Genomic DNA, 21,731 nt, shown 5'->3' with positions numbered 1-21,731 from the left:
ATCCAGCGATCCGAATTCAAATCTCGGTAGGACCTTCGTTTATTTTGGTATGATATATCGCCGAGATAAACATCGATAGATACAAACTTGCAGCGCAGGAGGAATGCTACGTGCCCTCACGCCAATCTGTAATAAATCCTTCCTTAAAATCATCATCTGATGACAGTTGCTAAAACAATAATACCATTCATGATATCAATGCGTGAGAAGGTGTCAATGTCTGAGAGAAGCACCGGTATTCGAAATGCATCGGTCATCTCAGTTGAATGGATTTTTATCTTCCTGAGTAATGTTTTTTTTTTCACCATAGAAATGTACATTAGAATGCAGTATTACAGGCCATATGGTGTAATGGTTAGCACTCTGGACTCTGAATCCAGCGATCCGAGTTCAAATGTCGGTAGGACCTTCGTTTATTTTGGTATGATGTATCGCCGAGATAAACATCGATAGATACAAACTTGCAGCGCATGAGGAATGCTACGTGCCCTCAAGCCAATCTGTAATAAATCCTTCCTTAAAATCATCATCTGATGGCAGTTGCTAAAACAATAATACCATTCATGATATCAATGTGTGAGAAGGTGTCAATGTCTGAATGACGCACTGGTATTCGAAATTCATCGGTCATTTCAGTTGAAAGGATTTTTATCTTTCTGAGTAATGTTTGTTTTCACCATAGAAATGTATATTGGGAGGAAGTATTACAGGCCCTATGGTGTAATGGATAGCACTCTGAACTTTGAATCCAGAGTTCAAATCTCGGTAGGACCTTCGTTAAATTCGGTATGAAACACCGCCAAGTTAAACATCGATATATACAAACTTGCGGCGCAGGAGGAATGCGACGTCCCCTCACGCCAATCTGTAATAAATCCTTCCTTAAAATCATCATCTGAGGGCAGTTGCTAAAACAATAATACCATTCATGATATCAATGCGTGGGAAGGTGTCAATGTCTGAGTGACGCACAGGTATTCGAATTGCATTGGTCATCTCAGTTGAGTAATGTTTGTTTTCACCATAGAAATGTATATTGGTATGAAGTGTTACAAGGCCTATGGTGTAATGGTTAGCACTCTGGACTTTGAATCCAGCGATCCGTGTTCAAATCTCGGTAGGAACTTCGTTTATTTTGGTATGATATATCGCCGAGATAAACATCAATATATACAAACTTGCGGCGCAGGAGGAATGCGACGTGCCCTCACGCCAATCTGTAATAAATCCTTCCTTAAAATTATCATCTGCAGGGAAGTTGCTAAAACAATAATACCATTCATTATATCAATGCGTGAGAAGGTGTCAATATCTGAGTGACGCACAGGTATTCGAATTGCATAGGTCATTTCAGTTGAAAGGATTTTTATCTTTCTGAGTAATGTTTGTTTTCACCATAGAAATGTATATTAGAAGCAAGTATTACAGGCCCTATGGTGTAATGGTTAGCACTCTGGACTCTGAATCCAGCGATCCGAGTTCAAATCTGGGTAGGACCTTCGGTTATTTTGGTATGATATATCGCCGAGATAAACATCGATATATACAAACTTGCTGCGCAGGAGGAATGCGACGTGCCCTCACGCCAATCTGTAATAAATCCTTCCTTAAAATCATCATCTGATGGCAGTTCCTAAATCAATAATACCATTCCTGATATCAATGCGTGAGAAGGTGTCAATGTCTGAGTGACGCACAGGTATTCGAATTGCATAGGTCATTTCAGTTGAATGGATTTTTATCTTTCTGAGTAATGTTTGTTTTCACCATAGAAATGTATATTGGAAGCAAGTATTACAGGCCCTATGGTGTAATGGTTAGCACTCTGGAATTTGAATCCAGCGATCCGAGTACAAATCTCTGTAGAACCTTCGTTTATTTTGGTATGATATATCGCCGAGATAAATATCGATATATACAAACTTGCGGCGCAGGAGGAATGCGATGTGCCCTCACGCCAATCTGTAATAAATCCTTCCTTAAAATCATCATCTGATGGCAGTTGCTAAAACAATAATACCATTCATGATATTAATGCGTGAGAAGGTGTCAATGTCTGAATGACGCACAGGTATTCGAAATTCATCGGTCATCTCAGTTGAAAGGATATTTATCTTTCTGAGTAATGTTTGTTTTCACCATAGAAATGTATATTGGCAGGAAGTATCACAGGCCCTATGGTGTAATGGTTAGTACTCTGGACTTTAAATCCAGCGATCTGAGTTCAAATCTCGGTAGGATCTTCGTTTATTTTGGTATGATATATCGCCGAGATAAACATCGATATATACAAACTTGCGGCGCAGGAGGAATGCGACGTGCCCTCACGCCAATCTGTAATAAATCCTTCCTAAAAATCATCATCTGAGGGCAGTTGCTAAAACAATAATACCTTTCATGATATCAATGCGTGGGAAGGTGTCAATGTCTGAGTGACGCAAAGGTACTCGAATTGCATCGGTCATCTCAGTTGAAAGGATTTTTATCTTTCTGAGTAGTGTTTGTTTTCACCATAGAAATGTATATTGGAAGGAAGTATTACAAGTCCTATCGTGTAATGGTTAGCAGACTCTGAATCCAGCGATCCGAGTTCAAATCTCGGTAGGACCTTCGTTTATTTTGGTATGATATATCGCCGAGATAAACATCGATATATACAAACTTGCGGCGCAGGAGGAATGCGACGTGCCCTCACGCCAATCTGTAATAAATCCTTCCTTAAAATCATCATCTGAGGGCAGTTGCTAAAACAATAATACCATTCATGATATCAATGCGTGGGAAGGTGTCAATGTCTGAGTGACGCACAGGTATTCGAATTGCATTGGTCATCTCAGTTGAGTAATGTTTGTTTTCACCATAGAAATGTATATTGGTAGGAAGTGTTACAAGGCCTATGGTGTAATGGTTAGCACTGTGGACTTTGAATCCAGCGATCCGTGTTCAAATCTCGGTAGGAACTTCGTTTATTTTGGTATGATATATCGCCGAGATAAACATCAATATATACAAACTTGCGGCGCAGGAGGAATGCGACGTGCCCTCACGCCAATCTGTAATAAATCCTTCCTTAAAATTATCATCTGCAGGGCAGTTGCTAAAACAATAATACCATTCATTATATCAATGCGTGAGAAGGTGTCAATATCTGAGTGACGCACAGGTATTCGAATTGCATAGGTCATTTCAGTTGAAAGGATTTTTATCTTTCTGAGTAATGTTTGTTTTCACCATAGAAATGTATATTAGAAGCAAGTATTACAGGCCCTATGGTGTAATGGTTAGCACTCTGGACTCTGAATCCAGCGATCCGAGTTCAAATCTCGGTAGGATCTTCGTTTATTTTGGTATGATATATCGCCGAGATAAACATCGATATATACAAACTTGCTGCGCAGGAGGAATGCGACGTGCCCTCACGCCAATCTGTAATAAATCCTTCCTTAAAATCATCATCTGATGGCAGTTCCTAAAACAATAATACCATTCATGATATCAAAGCGTGAGAAGGTGACAATGTCTGAGTGAAGCACAGGTATTCGAAATGCATCGGTCATCTCAGTTGAATGGATTTTTATCTTCGTGAGTAATGTTTTTTTTCACCATAGAAATGTACATTAGAATGCAGTATTATAGGCCATATGGTGTAATGGTTAGCACTCTGGACTTTGAATCCAGCGTTCAAATCTCGGTAGGACCTTCGTTAAATTTGGTATGAAACACCGCCAATTTAAACATCGATATATACAAACTTGCGGCGCAGGAGGAATGCGACGTGCCCTCACGCCAATCTGTAATAAATCCTTCCTTAAAATCATCATCTGAGGGCCGTTGCTAAAACAATACTACCATTCATGATATCAATGCGTGGGAAGGTGTCAATGGCTGAGTGACGCACAGGTATTCGAATTGCATCGGTCATCTCAGTTGAAAGGATTTTTATCTTTCTGAGTAGTGTTTGTTTTCACCATAGAAATGTATATTGGAAGGAAGTATTGCAAGTCCTATCGTGTAATGGTTAGCACTCTGGACTCTGAATCCAGCGATCCGAGTTCAAATCTCGGTAGGACCTTCGTTTATTTTGGTATGATATATCGCCGAGATAAACATCGATATATACAAACTTGCGGCGCAGGAGGAATGCGACGTGCCCTCACGCCAATCTGTAATAAATCCTTCATTAAAATCATCATCTGAGGGCCGTTGCAAAAACAATAAATCCATTCAGGATATCAATTCGTGAGAAGGTGTCAATGTCTGAGTGACGCACACGTATTCGAATTGCATAGGTCATTTCAGTTGAAAGGATTTTTATCTTTCTGAGTAATGTTTGTTTTCACCATAGAAATGTATATTGGAAGGAAGCATTACAGGCCCTATGGTGAAATGGTTAGCACTCTGGTCTTTGCATTCAGCGATCCGAGTTCAATTCTCGCTTGGAACTTCATTTATTTTGGTATGATATATCGCCGAGATAAACATCGATATATACAATCTTGCGGCGCAGGAGGAATGCGACGTGCCCTCACGCCAATCTGTAATAAATCCTTCCTTAAAATCATCGTCTGATGGCAGTTCCTAAAACAATAATACCATTCATGATATCAATGCGTGAGAAGGTGTCAATGTCTGAGAGAAGCACAGGTATTCGAAATGCATCGGTCATCTCAGTTGAATGGATTTTTATCTTCCTGAGTAATGTTTGTTTTCACCATAGAAATGTATATTAGAAGGAAGTATTACAAGTCCTATGATGTAATGGTTAGCACTCTGGACTTTGAAGCCAGCGATCCGAGTTCAAATCACGGTAGGATCTTCGTTTATTTTGGTATGATATATCGCCGAGATAAACATCGATATATACAAACTTGCGGCGCAGGAGGAATGCGACGTGCCCTTACGCCAATCTGTAATAAATCCTTCCTTAAAATCATCATCTGATGGCAGTTCCTAAAACAATAATACCATTCATGATAATAATGCGTGAGAAGGTGTCAATGTCTGAATGACGCACAGGTATTCGAAATTCACTGGTCATCTCAGTTTGAAAGGATATTTATCTTTCTGAGTAATGTTTGTTTTCACCATAGAAATGTATATTAGAAGGAAGTATTGCAAGTCCTATGATGTAATGGTTAGCACTCTGGACTTTGAAGCCAGCGATCCGAGTTCAAATCACGGTAGGACCTTCGTTTATTTTGGTATGATATATCCCCGAGATAAACATCGATATATACAAACTTGCGGCGCAGGAGGAATGCGACGTGCCCTCATGCCAATCTGTAATAAATCCTTCCTTAAAATCATCATCTGATGGCAGTTGCTAAAAAATTAATACCTTTCATGATATCAATGCGTGGGAAGGTGTCAATGTCTGAGTGAAGCACAGATATTCGAAATGCATCGGTCATCTCAGTTGAATGGATTTTTATCGTCGTGAGTAATGTTTTTTTTCACCATAGAAATGTACATTAGAATGCAGTATTATAGGCCATATGGTGTAATGGTTAGCACTCTGGACTTTGAATCCAGCGTTCAAATCTCGGTAGGACCTTCGTTAAATTTGGTATGAAACACCGCCAAGTTAAACATCGATATATACAAACTTGCGGCGCAGGAGGAATGCGACGTGCCCTCACGCCAATCTGTAATAAATCCTTCCTTAAAATCATCATCTGAGGGCCGTTGCTAAAACAATACTACCATTCATGATATCAATGCGTGGGAAGGTGTCAATGTCTGAGTGACGCAAAGGTACTCGAATTGCATCGGTCATCTCAGTTGAAAGGATTTTTATCTTTCTGAGTAGTGTTTGTTTTCACCATAGAAATGTATATTGGAAGGAAGTATTACAAGTCCTATCGTGTAATGGTTAGCACTCTGGACTCTGAATCCAGCGATCCGAGTTCAAATCTCGGTAGGACCTTCGTTTATTTTGGTATGATATATCGCCGAGATAAACATCGATATATACAAACTTGCGGCGCAGGAGGAATGCGACGTGCCCTCACGCCAATCTGTAATAAATCCTTCCTTAAAATCATCATCTGAGGGCCGTTGCAAAAACAATAAATCCATTCAGGATATCAATGTGTGAGAAGGTGTCAATGTCTGAGTGACGCACACGTATTCGAATTGCATAGGTCATTTCAGTTGAAAGGATTTTTATCTTCCTGAGTAATGTTTGTTTTCACCATAGAAATGTATATTAGAAGGAAGTATTACAAGTCCTATAATGTAATGGTTAGCACTCTGGACTTTGAAGCCAGCGATCCGAGTTCAAATCACGGTAGGATCTTCGTTTATTTTGGTATGATATATCGCCGAGATAAACATCGATATATACAAACTTGCGGCGCAGGAGGAATGCGACGTGCCCTTACGCCAATCTGTAATAAATCCTTCCTTAAAATCATCATCTGATGGCAGTTCCTAAAACAATAATACCATTCATGATAATAATGCGTGAGAAGGTGTCAATGTCTGAATGACGCACAGGTATTCGAAATTCACTGGTCATCTCAGTTTGAAAGGTTATTTATCTTTCTGAGTAATGTTTGTTTTCACCATAGAAATGTATATTAGAAGGAAGTATTGCAAGTCCTATGATGTAATGGTTAGCACTCTGGACTTTGAAGCCAGCGATCCGAGTTCAAATCACGGTAGGACCTTCGTTTATTTTGGTATGATATATCCCCGAGATAAACATCGATATATACAAACTTGCGGCGCAGGAGGAATGCGACGTGCCCTCATGCCAATCTGTTATAAATCCTTCCTTAAAATCATCATCTGATGGCAGTTGCTAAAAAATTAATACCTTTCATGATATCAATGCGTGGGAAGGTGTCAATGTCTGAGTGACGCTCAGGTATTCGAAATGCATCGGTCATCTCAGTTGAAAGGATTTTTATCTTTCTGAGTAATGTTTCTTTTCACCATAGAAATGAATATTGGAAGGAAGTATTTTAGGCCCTATGGTGTAATGGTTAGCAATCTGGACTCTGAATCCAGCGATCCGAGTTCAAATCTCGGTAGGACCTTCGTTTATTTTGGTATGATATATCCCCGAGGTAAACATCGATATATACAAACTTGCGGCGCAGGAGGAATGCGACGTGCCCTCACGCCAATCTGTAATAAATCCTTCCTTAAAATCATCATCTGATGGCAGATGCTAAAACAATAATACCATTCATGATAATAATGCGCGAGAAGGTGTCAATGTCTGAGTGACGCACAGGTATTCGAATTGCATAGGTCATTTCAGTTGAAAGGATTTTTATCTTTCTGAGTAATGTTTGTTTTCACCATAGAAATGTATATTAGAAGCAAGTATTACAGGCCCTATGGTGTAATGGTTAGCACTCTGGACTCTGAATCCAGCGATCCGAGTTCAAATCTCGGTAGGACCTTCGTTTATTTTGGTATGATATATCGCCGAGATAAACATCGATATATACAAACTTGCTGCGCAGGAGGAATGCGACGTGCCCTCACGCCTATCTGTAATAAATCCTTCCTTAAAATCATCATCTGATGGCAGTTCCTAAAACAATAATACCATTCATGATATCAAAGCGTGAGAAGGTGACAATGTCTGAGTGAAGCACAGGTATTCGAAATGCATCGGTCATCTCAGTTGAATGGATTTTTATCTTCGTGAGTAATGTTTTTTTTCACCATAGAAATGTACATTAGAATGCAGTATTATAGGCCATATGGTGTAATGGTTAGCACTCTGGACTTTGAATCCAGCGTTCAAATCTCGGTAGGACCTTCGTTAAATTTGGTATGAAACACCGCCAAGTTAAACATCGATATATACAAACTTGCGGCGCAGGAGGAATGCGACGTGCCCTCACGCCAATCTGTAATAAATCCTTCCTTAAAATCATCATCTGAGGGCCGTTGCTAAAACAATACTACCATTCATGATATCAATGCGTGGGAAGGTGTCAATGCCTGAGTGACGCAAAGGTACTCGAATTGCATCGGTCATCTCAGTTGAAAGGATTTTTATCTCTCTGAGTAGTGTTTGTTTTCACCATAGAAATGTATATTGGAAGGAAGTATTACAAGTCCTATCGTGTAATGGTTAGCACTCTGGACTCTGAATCCAGCGATCCGAGTTCAAATCTCGGTAGGACCTTCGTTTATTTTGGTATGATATATCCCCGAGGTAAACATCGATATATACAAACTTGCGGCGCAGGAGGAATGCGACGTGCCCTCACGCCAATCTGTAATAAATCCTTCCTTAAAATCATCATCTGATGGCAGATGCTAAAACAATAATACCATTCATGATAATAATGCGCGAGAAGGTGTCAATGTCTGAGTGACGCACAGGTATTCGAATTGCATAGGTCATTTCAGTTGAAAGGATTTTTATCTTTCTGAGTAATGTTTGTTTTCACCATAGAAATGTATATTAGAAGCAAGTATTACAGGCCCTATGGTGTAATGGTTAGCACTCTGGACTCTGAATCCAGCGATCCGAGTTCAAATCTCGGTAGGACCTTCGTTTATTTTGGTATGATATATCGCCGAGATAAACATCGATATATACAAACTTGCTGCGCAGGAGGAATGCGACGTGCCCTCACGCCTATCTGTAATAAATCCTTCCTTAAAATCATCATCTGATGGCAGTTCCTAAAACAATAATACCATTCATGATATCAAAGCGTGAGAAGGTGACAATGTCTGAGTGAAGCACAGGTATTCGAAATGCATCGGTCATCTCAGTTGAATGGATTTTTATCTTCGTGAGTAATGTTTTTTTTCACCATAGAAATGTACATTAGAATGCAGTATTATAGGCCATATGGTGTAATGGTTAGCACTCTGGACTTTGAATCCAGCGTTCAAATCTCGGTAGGACCTTCGTTAAATTTGGTATGAAACACCGCCAAGTTAAACATCGATATATACAAACTTGCGGCGCAGGAGGAATGCGACGTGCCCTCACGCCAATCTGTAATAAATCCTTCCTTAAAATCATCATCTGAGGGCCGTTGCTAAAACAATACTACCATTCATGATATCAATGCGTGGGAAGGTGTCAATGCCTGAGTGACGCAAAGGTACTCGAATTGCATCGGTCATCTCAGTTGAAAGGATTTTTATCTCTCTGAGTAGTGTTTGTTTTCACCATAGAAATGTATATTGGAAGGAAGTATTACAAGTCCTATCGTGTAATGGTTAGCACTCTGGACTCTGAATCCAGCGATCCGAGTTCAAATCTCGGTAGGACCTTCGTTTATTTTGGTATGATATATCGCCGAGATAAACATCGATATATACAAACTTGCGGCGCAGGAGGAATGCGACGTGCCCTCACGCCAATCTGTAATAAATCCTTCCTTAAAATCATCATCTGAGGGCCGTTGCAAAAACAATAAATCCATTCAGGATATCAATGCGTGAGAAGGTGTCAATGTCTGAGTGACGCACACGTATTCGAATTGCATAGGTCATTTCAGTTGAAAGGATTTTTATCTTTCTGAGTAATGTTTGTTTTCACCATAGAAATGTATATTGGAAGGAAGCATTACAGGCCCTATGGTGTAATGGTTAGCACTCTGGACTTTGCATTCAGCGATCCGAGTTCAAATCTCGCTAGGAACTTCATTTATTTTGGTATGATATATCGCCGAGATAAACATCGATATATACAATCTTGCGGCGCAGGAGGAATGCGACGTGCCCTCACGCCAATCTGTAATAAATCCTTCCTTAAAATCATCATCTGATGGCAGATGCTAAAACAATAATACCATTCATGATAATAATGCGTGAGAAGGTGTCAATGTCTGAGTGACGCACAGGTATTCGAATTGCATAGGTCATTTCAGTTGAAAGAATTTTTATCTTTCTGAGTAATGTTTGTTTTCACCATAGAAATGTATATTAGAAGCAAGTATTACAGGCCCTATGGTGTAATGGTTAGCACTCTGGACTCTGAATCCAGCGATCCGAGTTCAAATCTCGGTAGGACCTTCGTTTATTTTGGTATGATATATCGCCGAGATAAACATCGATATATACAAACTTGCTGCGCAGGAGGAATGCGACGTGCCCTCACGCCAATCTGTAATAAATCCTTCCTTAAAATCATCATCTGATGGCAGTTCCTAAAACAATAATACCATTCATGATATCAAAGCGTGAGAAGGTGACAATGTCTGAGTGAAGCACAGGTATTCGAAATGCATAGGTCAGTTCAGTTGAAAGGATTTTTATCGTTCTGAGTAATGTTTGTTTTCACCATAGAAATGTATATTGGAAGGAAGCATTACAGGCCCTATGGTGTAATGGTTAGCACTCTGGACTTTGCATTCAGCGATCCGAGTTCAAATCTCGCTAGGAACTTCATTTATTTTGGTATGATATATCGCCGAGATAAACATCGATATATACAATCTTGCGGCGCAGGAGGAATGCGACGTGCCCTCACGCCAATCTGTAATAAATCCTTCCTTAAAATCATCGTCTGATGGCAGTTCCTAAAACAATAATACCATTCATGATATCAATTCGTGAGAAGGTGTCAATGTCTGAGAGAAGCACAGGTATTCGAAATGCATCGGTCATCTCAGTTGAATGGATTTTTATCTTCCTGAGTAATGTTTGTTTTCACCATAGAAATGTATATTAGAAGGAAGTATTACAAGTCCTATGATGTAATGGTTAGCACTCTGGACTTTGAAGCCAGCGATCCGAGTTCAAATCACGGTAGGATCTTCGTTTATTTTGGTATGATATATCGCCGAGATAAACATCGATATATACAAACTTGCGGCGCAGGAGGAATGCGACGTGCCCTTACGCCAATCTGTAATAAATCCTTCCTTAAAATCATCATCTGATGGCAGTTCCTAAAACAATAATACCATTCATGATAATAATGCGTGAGAAGGTGTCAATGTCTGAATGACGCACAGGTATTCGAAATTCACCGGTCATCTCAGTTTGAAAGGATATTTATCTTTCTGAGTAATGTTTGTTTTCACCATAGAAATGTATATTAGAAGGAAGTATTGCAAGTCCTATGATGTAATGGTTAGCACTCTGGACTTTGAAGCCAGCGATCCGAGTTCAAATCACGGTAGGACCTTCGTTTATTTTGGTATGATATATCCCCGAGATAAACATCGATATATACAAACTTGCGGCGCAGGAGGAATGCGACGTGCCCTCATGCCAATCTGTAATAAATCCTTCCCTAAAATCATCATCTGATGGCAGTTGCTAAAAAATTAATACCTTTCATGATATCAATGCGTGAGAAGGTGTCAATGTCTGAGAGAAGCACAGGTATTCGAAATGCATCGGTCATCTCAGTTGAAAGGATTTTTATCTTTCTGAGTAATGTTTCTTTTCACCATAGAAATGTATATTGGAAGGAAGTATTTTAGGCCCAATGGTGTAATGGTTAGCAATCTGGACTCTGAATCCAGCGATCCGAGTTCAAATCTCGGTAGGACCTTCGTTTATTTTGGTATGATATATCGCCGAGATAAACATCGACATATACAAACTTGCGGCGCAGGAGGAATGCGACGTGCCCTCACGCCAATCTGTAATAAATCTCTCCTTAAAATCATCATCTGATAGCAGTTCCTAAAACAATAATACCATTCATGATATCAATGCCTGAGAAGGTGTCAATGTCTGAGTGACGCACATGTATTCGAATTGCATCGGTCATCTCAGTTGAAAGGATTTTTATCTTTCTGAGTAATGTTTGTTTTCACCATAGAAATGCATATTGTAAAGAAGTATTACAGGTCCTATGGTGTAATGGTGAGCACTCTCCACTTTGAATCCAGCGATCCGAGTTCAAATCTCGGTAGGACCTTCGTTTATTTTGGTATGATATATCCCCGAGATAAACATCGATATATACAAACTTGCGGCGCAGGAGGAATGCGACGTGCCCTCATGCCAATCTGTAATAAATCCTTCCTTAAAATCATCATCTGATGGCAGTTGCTAAAACAATAATACCTTTCATGATATCAATGCGTGGGAAGGTGTCAATGTCTGAGTGACGCTCAGGTATTCGAAATGCATCGGTCATCTCAGTTGAAAGGATTTTTATCTTTCTGAGTAATGTTTCTTTTCATCATAGAAATGTATATTGGAAGGAACTATTTTAGGCCCTATGGTGTAATGGTTAGCAATCTGGACTCTGAATCCAGCGATCCGAGTTCAAATCTCGGTAGGACCTTTGTTTATTTTGGTATGATATATCGCCGAGATAAACATCGACATATACAAACTTGCGGCGCAGGAGGAATGCGACGTGCCCTCACGCCAATCTGTAATAAATCTTTCCTTAAAATCATCATCTGATAGCAGTTCCTAAAACAATAATACCATTCATGATATCAATGCGTGAGAAAGTGTCAATGTCTGAGTGACGCACATGTATTCGAATTGCATCGGTCATCTCAGTTGAAAGGATTTTCATCTTTCTGAGTAATGTTTGTTTTCACCATAGAAATGTATATTGGAAGGAAGTATTACAAGTCCTATGATTTAATGGTTAGCACTCTGGACTTTGAATCCAGCGATCCGAGTTCAAATCTCGGTAGGATCTTCGTTTATTTTGGTATGATATATCGCCGAGATAAACATCGATATATACAAACTTGCGGCGCAGGAGGAATGCGACGTGCCCTCACGCCAATCTGTAATAAATCCTTCCTAAAAATCATCATCTGATGGTAGTTGCTAAAACAATAATACCTGTCATGATATCAATGCGTGAGAAGGTGTAAATGTCTGAGTGACGCTCAGGTATTCGAAATGCATCGGTCATCTCAGTTGAAAAGATTTTTATCTTCCTGAGTAATGTTTCTTTTCACCATAGAAATGTATATTGGAAGGAAGTATTTTAGGCCCTATGGTGTAATGGTTAGCAATCTGGACTTTGCATTCAGCGATCCGAGTTCAAATCTCGGTAGGACCTTCGTTTATTTTGGTATGATATATCCCCGAGATAAACATCGATATATACAAACTTGCGGCGCAGGAGGAATGCGACGTGCCCTCACGCCAATCTGTAATAAATCCTTCCTTAAAATCATCATCTGATGGCAGTTGCTAAAACAATAATACCATTCATGATATCAATGCGTGAGAAGGTGTCAATGTCTGAGTGACGCTCAGGTATTCGAATTGCATAGGTCATCTCAGTTGAAAGGATTTTTATCTTTCTGAGTAATGTTTGCTTTCACCATAGAAATGTATATTGAAAGGATGTATTACAAGTCCTAAGGTGTAATGGTCAGCACTCTGGACTTTGAATCCAGCGATCCGAATTCAAATCTCGGTAGGACCTTCGTTTATTTTGGTATGATATATCGCCGAGATAAACATCGATATATACAAACTTGCGGCGCAGGAGGAATGCGACGTGCCCTCACGCCAATCTGTAATAAATCCTTCCTTAAAATCATCATCTGATGGCAGTTCCTAAAACAATAATACCATTCATGATATCAATGCGTGAGAAGGTGTCAATGTCTGAGTGACGCACATGTATTCGAATTGCATCGGTCATCTCTGTTGAAAGGATTTTTATCTTTCTGAGTAATGTTTGTTTTCACCATAGAAATGTATATTGGAAAGAAGTATTACAGGTCCTATGGTGTAATGGTGAGCACTCTGGACTTTGAATCCAGCGATCCGAGTTCAAATGTTGGTAGGACCTTCGTTTATTTTGGTATGATATATCGCCGAGATAAACATCGATATATACAAACTTGCGGCGCAGGAGGAATGCGACGTGCCCTCACGCCAATCTGTAATAAATCCTTCCTTAAAATCATCATCTGATGGCAGTTGCTAAAACAATAATACCATTCATGATATAAATGCGTGAGAAGGTGTCAATGTCTGAGTGACGCACATGTATTCGAATTGCATCGGTCATCTCAGTTGAAAGGATTTTTATCTTTCTGAGTAATGTTTGTTTTCACCATAGAAATGTATATTGGAAGGAAGTATTACAAGTACTATGATTTAATGGTTAGCACTCTGGACTTTGAATCCAGCGATCCGAGTTCAAATCACGGTAGGATCTTCGTTTATTTTGGTATGATATATCGCCGAGATAAACATCGATATATACAAACTTGCGGCGCAGGAGGAATGCGACGTGCCCTCTCGCCAATCTGTAATAAATCTTTCCTTAAAATCAACATCTGATAGCAGTTCCTAAAACAATAATACCATTCATGATATCAATGCGTGAGAAGGTGTCAATGTCTGAGTGACGCACAGGTATTCGAATTGCATCGGTCATCTCAGTTGAAAGGATTTTTATCTTTCTGAGTAATGTTTGTTTTCACCATAGAAATGTATATTGGAAGGAAGTATTACAAGTCCTATGATTTAATGGTTAGCACTCTGGACTTTGAATCCAGCGATCCGAGTTCAAATCACGGTAGGATCTTCGTTTATTTTGGTATGATATATCGCCGAGATAAACATCGATATATACAAACTTGCGGCGCAGGAGGAATGCGACGTGCCCTCACGCCAATCTGTAATAAATCCTTCCTAAAAATCATCATCTGATGGCAGTTGCTAAAACAATAATACCTTTCATGATATCAATGCGTGAGAAGGTGTCAATGTCTGAGTGACGCTCAGGTATTCGAAATGCATCGGTCATCTCAGTTAAAAGGATTTTTATCTTTCTGAGTAATGTTTCTTTTCACCATAGAAATGTATATTGGAAGGAAGTATTTTAGGCCCTATGGTGTAATGGTTAGCAATCTGGACTCTGAATCCAGCGATCCGAGTTCAAATCTCGGTAGGACCTTCGTTTATTTTGGTATGATATATCGCCGTGATAAACATCGATATATACAAACTTGCGGCGCAGGAGGAATGCGACGTGCCCCCACGCCAATCTTTAATAAATCCTTCCTTAAAATCATCATCTGATGGCAGTTCCTAAAACAATAATACCATTCATGATATCAATGCGTGAGAAGGTGTCAATGTCTGAGTGACGCACATGTATTCGAATTGCATCGGTCATCTCAGTTGAAAGGATTTTTATCTTTCTGAGTAATGTTTGTTTTCACCATAGAAATGTATATTGGAAGGAAGTATTACAAGTCCTATGATTTAATGGTTAGCACTCTGGACTTTGAATCCAGCGATCCGAGTTCAAATCACGGTAGGATCTTCGTTTATTTTGGTATGATATATCGCCGAGATAAACATCGATATATACAAACTTGCGGCGCAGGAGGAATGCGACGTGCCCTCACGCCAATCTGTAATAAATCCTTCCTAAAAATCATCATCTGATGGCAGTTGCTAAAACAATAATACCATTCATGATATCAATGCGTGAGAAGGTGTCAATGTCTGAGTGACGCACATGTATTCGAAATGCATCGGTCATCTCAGTTGAAAGGATTTTTATCTTTCTGAGTTATGTTTCTTTTCACCATAGAAATGTATATTGGAAGGAAGTATTTTAGGCCCTATGGTGTAATGGTTAGCAATCTGGACTCTGAATCCAGCGATCCGAGTTCAAATCTCGGTAGGACCTTCGTTTATTTTGGTATGATATATCGCCGAGATAAACATCGACATATACAAACTTGCGGCGCAGGAGGAATGCGACGTGCCCTCACGCCAATCTGTAATAAATCCTTCCTTAAAATCATCATCTGATAGCAGTTCCTAAAACAATAATACCATTCATGATATCAATGCGTGAGAAGGTGTCAATGTCTGAGTGATGCACAGGTATTCGAATTGCATCGGTCATCTCAGTTGAAAGGATTTTTATCTTTCTGAGTAATGTTTGTTTTCACCATAGAAATGTATATTGGAAGGAAGTATTACAAGTCCTATGATGTAATGGTTAGCACTCTGGACTTTGAATCCAGCGATCCGAGTTCAAATCACGGTAGGATCTTCGTTTATTTTGGTATGATATATCGCCGAGATAAACATCGATATATACAAACTTGCGGCGCAGGAGGAATGCGACGTGCCCTCACGCCAATCTGTAATAAATCCTTCCTTAAAATCATCATCTGATGGCAGTTCCTAAAACAATAATACCATTCATTATATCAATGCGTGAGAAGGTGTCAATGTCTGAGTGACGCACATATATTCGAATTGCATCGGTCATCTCAGTTGAAAGGATTTTTATCTTTCTGAGTAATGTTTGTTTTCACCATAGAAATGTATATTGGAAAGAAGTATTACAGGTCCTATGGTGTAATGGTGAGCACTCTGGACTTTGAATCCAGCGATCCGAGTTCAAATCTCGGTAGGACCTTCGTTTATTTTGGTATGATATATCCCCGAGATAAACATCGATATATACAAACTTGCGGCGCAGGAGGAATGCGACGTGCCCTCACGCCAATCTGTAATAAATCCTTCCTTAAAATCATCATCTGATGGCAGTTGCTAAAACAATAATACCATTCATGATATCAATGCGTGAGAAGGTGTCAATATCTGAGTGACGCTCAGGTATTCGAAATGCATCGGTCATCTCAGTTGAAAAGATTTTTATCTTCCTGAGTAATGTTTTTTTTCACCATAGAAATGTATATTAGAATGCAGTATTACAGGCCCTATGGTGTAATGGTTAGCAATCTGGACTCTGAATCCAGCGATTTGAGTTCAAATCTCGGTAGGACCTTCGTTTATTTTGGTATGATATATCGCCGAGATAAACATCGACATATACAAACTTGCGGCGCAGGAGGAATGCGACGTGCCCTCACGCCAATCTGTAATAAATCCTTCCTTAAAATCATCATCTGACGGCAGTTGCTAAAACAATAATACCATTCATTATATCAATGCGTGAGAAGGTGTCAATGTCTGAGTGACGCTCAGGTATTCGAATTGCATCGGTCATCTCAGTTGAAAGGATTTTTATCTTTCTGAGTAATGTTTGTTTTCACCATAGAAATGAATATTGGAAGGATGTATTACAAGTCCTATGGTGTAATGGTCAGCACTCTGGACTTTGAATCCAGCGATCCGAATTCAAATCTCTGTAGGACCTTCGTTTATTTTGGTATGATATATCGCCGAGATAAACATCGATATATACAAACTTGCGGCGCAGGAGGAATGCGACGTGCCCTCACGCCAATCTGTAATAAATCCTTCCTTAAAATCATCATCTGATGGCAGTTCCTAAAACAATAATACCATTCATGATATCAATGTGTGAGAAGGTGTCAATGTCTGAGTGACGCACATGAGTTCAAATCTCCGTAGGACCTTCGTTTTTTTTGGTATGATATATCGCCGAGATAAACATCGATATATACAAACTTGCGGCGCAGGAGGAATGCGACGTGCCCTCACGCCAATCTGTAATAAATCTTCCTTAAAATCATCATCTGATGGCAGTTGCTAAAACAATAATACCATTCATGATATCAATGCGTGAGAAGGTGTCAATGTCTGAGTGACGCTCAGGTATTCGAAATGCATCGGTCATCTTAGTTGAAAGGATTTTTATCTTTCTGAGTAATGTTTCTTTTCACCATAGAAATGTATATTTGAAGGAAGTATTTTAGGCCCTATGGTGTAATGGTTAGCACTCTGGACTCTGAATCCAGCGATCCGAGTTCAAATCTCGGTAGGACCTTCGTTTATTTTGGTATGATATATCGCCGAGATAAACATCGATATATACAAACTTGCGGCGCAGGAGGAATGCGACGTGCCCTCACGCCAATCTGTAATAAATCCTTCCTTAAAATCATCATCTGATCGCAGTTCCTAAAACAATAATACCATTCATGATATCAATGCGTGAGAAGGTGTCAATGTCTGAGTGACGCACAGGTATTCGAATTGCATCGGTCATCTCAGTTGAAAAGATTTTTATCTTTCTGAGTAATGTTTGTTTTCACCATAGAAATGTATATTGGAAGGAAGTATTACAAGTCCTATGGTGTAATGGTCAGCACTCTGGACTTTGAATCCAGCGATCCGAATTCAAATCGCGGTAGGACCTTCGTTTATTTTGGTATGATATATCGCCGAGATAAACATCGATATATACAAACTTGCGGCGCAGGAGGAATGCGACGTGCCCTCACGCCAATCTGTAATACATCCTTCCTTAAAATCATCATCTGATGGCAGTTCCTAAAACAATAATACCATTCATGATATCAATGCGTGAGAAGGTGTCAATGTCTGAGTGACGCACATGTATTCGAATTGCATCGGTCATCTCAGTTGAATGGATGTTTATCTTTCTGATTAATGTTTGTTTTCACCATAGAAATGTATATTGGAAATAAGTATTACAGGTCCTATGGGGTAATGGTGAGCACTCTGGACATTGAATCCAGCGATCCGAGTTCAAATCACGGTAGGTTCTTCGTTTATTTTGGTATGATATATCGCCGAGATAAATATCGATATATACAAACTTGCGGCGCAGGAGGAATGCGACGTGCCCTCACGCCAATCTGTAATAAATCCTTCCTTAAAATCATCATCTGATGGCAGTTGCTAAAACAATAATACCATTTATGATATCAATGCGTGAGGAGGTGTCAATGTCTGAGTGACGCACAGGTATTCGAATTGCATCGGTCATCTCAGTTGAAAGGATTTTTATCTTTCTGAGTAATGTTTGTTTTCACCATCGAAACGTATATTAGAAGAAGTATTACAGGTCCTATGGTGTAATGGTTAGCACTCTCGACTTTGAATCCAGCGATCCGAGTTCAAATTACGGTAGGACTTTCGTTTATTTTGGTATGATATATCGCCGAGATAAACATCGATATATACAAACTTGTGGCGCAGGAGGAATGCGACGTGCCCTCACGCCAATCTGTAATAAATCCTTCCTTAAAATCATCATCTGATGGCAGTTCCTAAAACAATAATACCATTCATGACATCAATGCGTGAGAAGGTGTCAATGTCTGAGTGAAGCACAGGTATTCGAAATGCATCGGTCATCTCAGTTGAAAGGATTTTTATCTTCCTGAGTAATGTTTTTTTTTCACCATAGAAATGTACATTAGAATGCAGTATTACAGGCCCTATGGTGTAATGGTTAGCGTTCTGGACATTGAATCCAGCGATCCGAGTTCAAATCACGGTAGGATCTTCGTTTATTTTGGTATGATATATCGCCGAGATAAATATCGATATATACAAAAAACTTGCGGCGCAGGAGGAATGCGACGTGCCCTCACGCCAATCTGTAATAAATCCTTCCTTAAAATCATCATCTGATGGCAGTTCCTAAAACAATAATACCATTCATGATATCAATGCGTGAGAAGGTGTCAATGTCTGAGTGACGCACAGGTATTCGTATTGCATCGGTCATCTCAGTTGAAAGGATTTTTATCTTTCTGAGTAATGTTTGTTTTCACCATCGAAACGTATATTGGAAGGAAGTATTACAGGTCCTATGGTGTAATGGTTAGCACTCTGGACTTTGAATCCAGCGATCCGAGTTCAAATCTCGGTAGGACCTTCGTTTATTTTGGTATGATATATCGCCGAGATAAACATCGATATATACAAACTTGCTGCACAAAGGAATGCGACGTGCCCTCACGCCAATCTGTAATAAATCCTTCCGTAAAATCATCATCTGATGGCAGTTGCTAAAACAATAATACCATTCATGATATCAATGCGTGAGAAGGTGTCAATGTCTGAGTGAAGCACAGGTATTCGAAATGCATCGGTCATCTCAGTTGAAAGGATTTTTATCTTCCTGAGTAATGTTTTTTTTTTCACCATAGAAATGTACATCAGAATGCAGTATTACAGGCCCTATGGTGTAATGGTTAGCACTCTGGACATTGAATCCAGCGATCCGAGTTCAAATCACGGTAGGATCTTCGTTTATTTTGGTATGATATATCGCCGAGATAAATATCGATATATACAAACTTGCGGCGCAGGAGGAATGCGACGTGCCCTCACGCCAATCTGTAATAAATCCTTCCTTAAAATCATCATCTGATGGCAGTTCCTAAAACAATAATACCATTCATGATATCAATGCGTGAGAAGGTGTCAATGTCTGAGTGACTCACAGGTATTCGAAATGCATCGGTCATCTCAGTTGAAAGGATTTTTATCTTCCTGAGTAATGTTTTTTTTTCACCATAGAAATGTACATTAGAATGCAGTATTACAGGCCCTATGGTGTAATGGTTAGCACTCTTGACATTGAATCCAGCGATCCGAGTTCAAATCACGGTAGGATCTTCGTTTATTTTGGTATGATATATCGCCGAGATAAATATCGATATATACAAACTTGCGGCGCATGAGGAATGCGACGTGCCCTCACGCCAATCTGTAATAAATCCTTCCTTAAAATCATCATCTGATGGCAGTTCCTAAAACAATAATACCATTCATGATATCAATGCGTGAGAAGGTGTCAATGTCTGAGTGACTCACAGGTATTCGAATTGCATCGGTCATCTCAGTTGAAAGGATTTTTATCTTTCTGAGTAATGTTTGTTTTCACCATCGAAACGTATATTAGAAGGAAGTATTACAGGTCCTATGGTGTAATGGTTAGCACTCTGGACTTTGAATCCAGCGATCCGAGTTCAAATCTCGGTAGGACCTTCGTTTATTTTGGTATGATATATCGCCGAGATAAACATCGATATATACAAACTTGCTGCACAAAGGAATGCGAAGTGCCCTCACGCCAATCTGTAATAAATCCTTCCGTAAAATCATCATCTGATGGCAGTTGCTAAAACAATAATACCATTCATGATATCAATGCGTGAGAAGGTGTCAATGTCTGAATGACGCTCAGGTATTCGAAATGCATCGGTCATCGCAGTTGAAAGGATTTTTATCTTCCTGAGTAATGCTTATTTTTTCACCATAGAAATGTATATTAGAATGCAGTATTACAGGCCCTATGGTGTAATGGTTAGCAATCTGGAGTCTAAATCCAGCGATCCGAGTTCAAATCTCGATAGGACTTTCGTTTATTTTGGTTTGATATATCGCCGAGATAAACATCGATATATACAAACTTGTGGCGCAGGAGGAATGCGACGTGCCCTCACGCCAATCTGTAATAAATCCTTCCTTAAAATCATCATCTGATGGCAGTTCCTAAAGCAATAATACCATTCATGATATTAATGCGTGAGAAGGTGTCAATGTCTGAGTGAAGCACAGGTATTCGAAATGCATCGGTCATCTCAGTTGAAAGGATTTTTATCTTCCTGAGTAATGTTTTTTTTTTCACCATAGAAATGTACATCAGAATGCAGTATTACAGGCCCTATGGTGTAATGGTTAGCACTCTGGACATTGAATCCAGCGATCCGAGTTCAAATCACGGTAGGATCTTCGTTTATTTTGGTATGATATATCGCCGAGATAAATATCGATATATACAAACTTGCGGCGCAGGAAGAATGCGACGTGCCCTCACGCCAATCTGTAATAAATCCTTCCTTAAAATCATCATCTGATGGCAGTTCCTAAAACAATAATACCATTCATGATATCAATGCGTGAGAAGGTGTCAATGTCTGAGTGAAGCACAGGTATTCGAAATGCATCGGTCATCTCAGTTGAAAGGATTTTTATCTTCCTGAGTAATGTTTTTTTTTCACCATAGAAATGTACATTAGAATGCAGTATTACAGGCCCTATGGTGTAATGGTTAGCACTCTGGACAT

The 21,731-nt window shown here is 39.6% G+C and overlaps 16 non-coding genes across 16 annotated transcripts; all 16 read left to right on the top strand.

The window, feature by feature from the left end:
• The first annotated feature begins 3,263 nt into the window (after positions 1-3,263).
• Positions 3,264-3,335, top strand: TRNAQ-CUG (transfer RNA glutamine (anticodon CUG)). Its single transcript has one exon. It is a non-coding gene; the product is annotated as a tRNA-Gln (tRNA).
• A 665-nt stretch (positions 3,336-4,000) lies between these two features.
• TRNAQ-CUG (transfer RNA glutamine (anticodon CUG)) lies at positions 4,001-4,072 on the top strand. Its single transcript has one exon. It is a non-coding gene; the product is annotated as a tRNA-Gln (tRNA).
• A 1,782-nt stretch (positions 4,073-5,854) lies between these two features.
• Positions 5,855-5,926, top strand: TRNAQ-CUG (transfer RNA glutamine (anticodon CUG)). The gene has a single exon. It is a non-coding gene; the product is annotated as a tRNA-Gln (tRNA).
• A 1,045-nt stretch (positions 5,927-6,971) lies between these two features.
• Positions 6,972-7,043, top strand: TRNAQ-CUG (transfer RNA glutamine (anticodon CUG)). Its single transcript has one exon. It is a non-coding gene; the product is annotated as a tRNA-Gln (tRNA).
• A 300-nt stretch (positions 7,044-7,343) lies between these two features.
• On the top strand, positions 7,344-7,415 carry TRNAQ-CUG (transfer RNA glutamine (anticodon CUG)). Its single transcript has one exon. It is a non-coding gene; the product is annotated as a tRNA-Gln (tRNA).
• Positions 7,416-8,080: 665 nt separating this feature from the next.
• TRNAQ-CUG (transfer RNA glutamine (anticodon CUG)) lies at positions 8,081-8,152 on the top strand. The gene has a single exon. It is a non-coding gene; the product is annotated as a tRNA-Gln (tRNA).
• A 300-nt stretch (positions 8,153-8,452) lies between these two features.
• TRNAQ-CUG (transfer RNA glutamine (anticodon CUG)) lies at positions 8,453-8,524 on the top strand. The gene has a single exon. It is a non-coding gene; the product is annotated as a tRNA-Gln (tRNA).
• A 665-nt stretch (positions 8,525-9,189) lies between these two features.
• TRNAQ-CUG (transfer RNA glutamine (anticodon CUG)) lies at positions 9,190-9,261 on the top strand. Its single transcript has one exon. It is a non-coding gene; the product is annotated as a tRNA-Gln (tRNA).
• A 672-nt stretch (positions 9,262-9,933) lies between these two features.
• TRNAQ-CUG (transfer RNA glutamine (anticodon CUG)) lies at positions 9,934-10,005 on the top strand. Its single transcript has one exon. It is a non-coding gene; the product is annotated as a tRNA-Gln (tRNA).
• A 2,161-nt stretch (positions 10,006-12,166) lies between these two features.
• Positions 12,167-12,238, top strand: TRNAQ-CUG (transfer RNA glutamine (anticodon CUG)). Its single transcript has one exon. It is a non-coding gene; the product is annotated as a tRNA-Gln (tRNA).
• Positions 12,239-14,770: 2,532 nt separating this feature from the next.
• TRNAQ-CUG (transfer RNA glutamine (anticodon CUG)) lies at positions 14,771-14,842 on the top strand. The gene has a single exon. It is a non-coding gene; the product is annotated as a tRNA-Gln (tRNA).
• A 672-nt stretch (positions 14,843-15,514) lies between these two features.
• TRNAQ-CUG (transfer RNA glutamine (anticodon CUG)) lies at positions 15,515-15,586 on the top strand. Its single transcript has one exon. It is a non-coding gene; the product is annotated as a tRNA-Gln (tRNA).
• A 672-nt stretch (positions 15,587-16,258) lies between these two features.
• Positions 16,259-16,330, top strand: TRNAQ-UUG (transfer RNA glutamine (anticodon UUG)). Its single transcript has one exon. It is a non-coding gene; the product is annotated as a tRNA-Gln (tRNA).
• Positions 16,331-17,596: 1,266 nt separating this feature from the next.
• TRNAQ-CUG (transfer RNA glutamine (anticodon CUG)) lies at positions 17,597-17,668 on the top strand. Its single transcript has one exon. It is a non-coding gene; the product is annotated as a tRNA-Gln (tRNA).
• A 1,791-nt stretch (positions 17,669-19,459) lies between these two features.
• Positions 19,460-19,531, top strand: TRNAQ-UUG (transfer RNA glutamine (anticodon UUG)). The gene has a single exon. It is a non-coding gene; the product is annotated as a tRNA-Gln (tRNA).
• Positions 19,532-20,577: 1,046 nt separating this feature from the next.
• On the top strand, positions 20,578-20,649 carry TRNAQ-UUG (transfer RNA glutamine (anticodon UUG)). The gene has a single exon. It is a non-coding gene; the product is annotated as a tRNA-Gln (tRNA).
• The last annotated feature ends 1,082 nt before the right edge of the window (positions 20,650-21,731 follow it).

This window comes from Saccoglossus kowalevskii, chromosome 11 (assembly GCF_978046115.1).
Source record: "Saccoglossus kowalevskii chromosome 11, keSacKowa6.1, whole genome shotgun sequence".
In the NCBI taxonomy this organism is placed as follows: domain Eukaryota; kingdom Metazoa; phylum Hemichordata; class Enteropneusta; family Harrimaniidae; genus Saccoglossus; species Saccoglossus kowalevskii.
The sequence above is the reverse complement of the archived record's forward strand: the minus strand, read 5'-3'. Positions and strand labels throughout refer to the sequence as shown.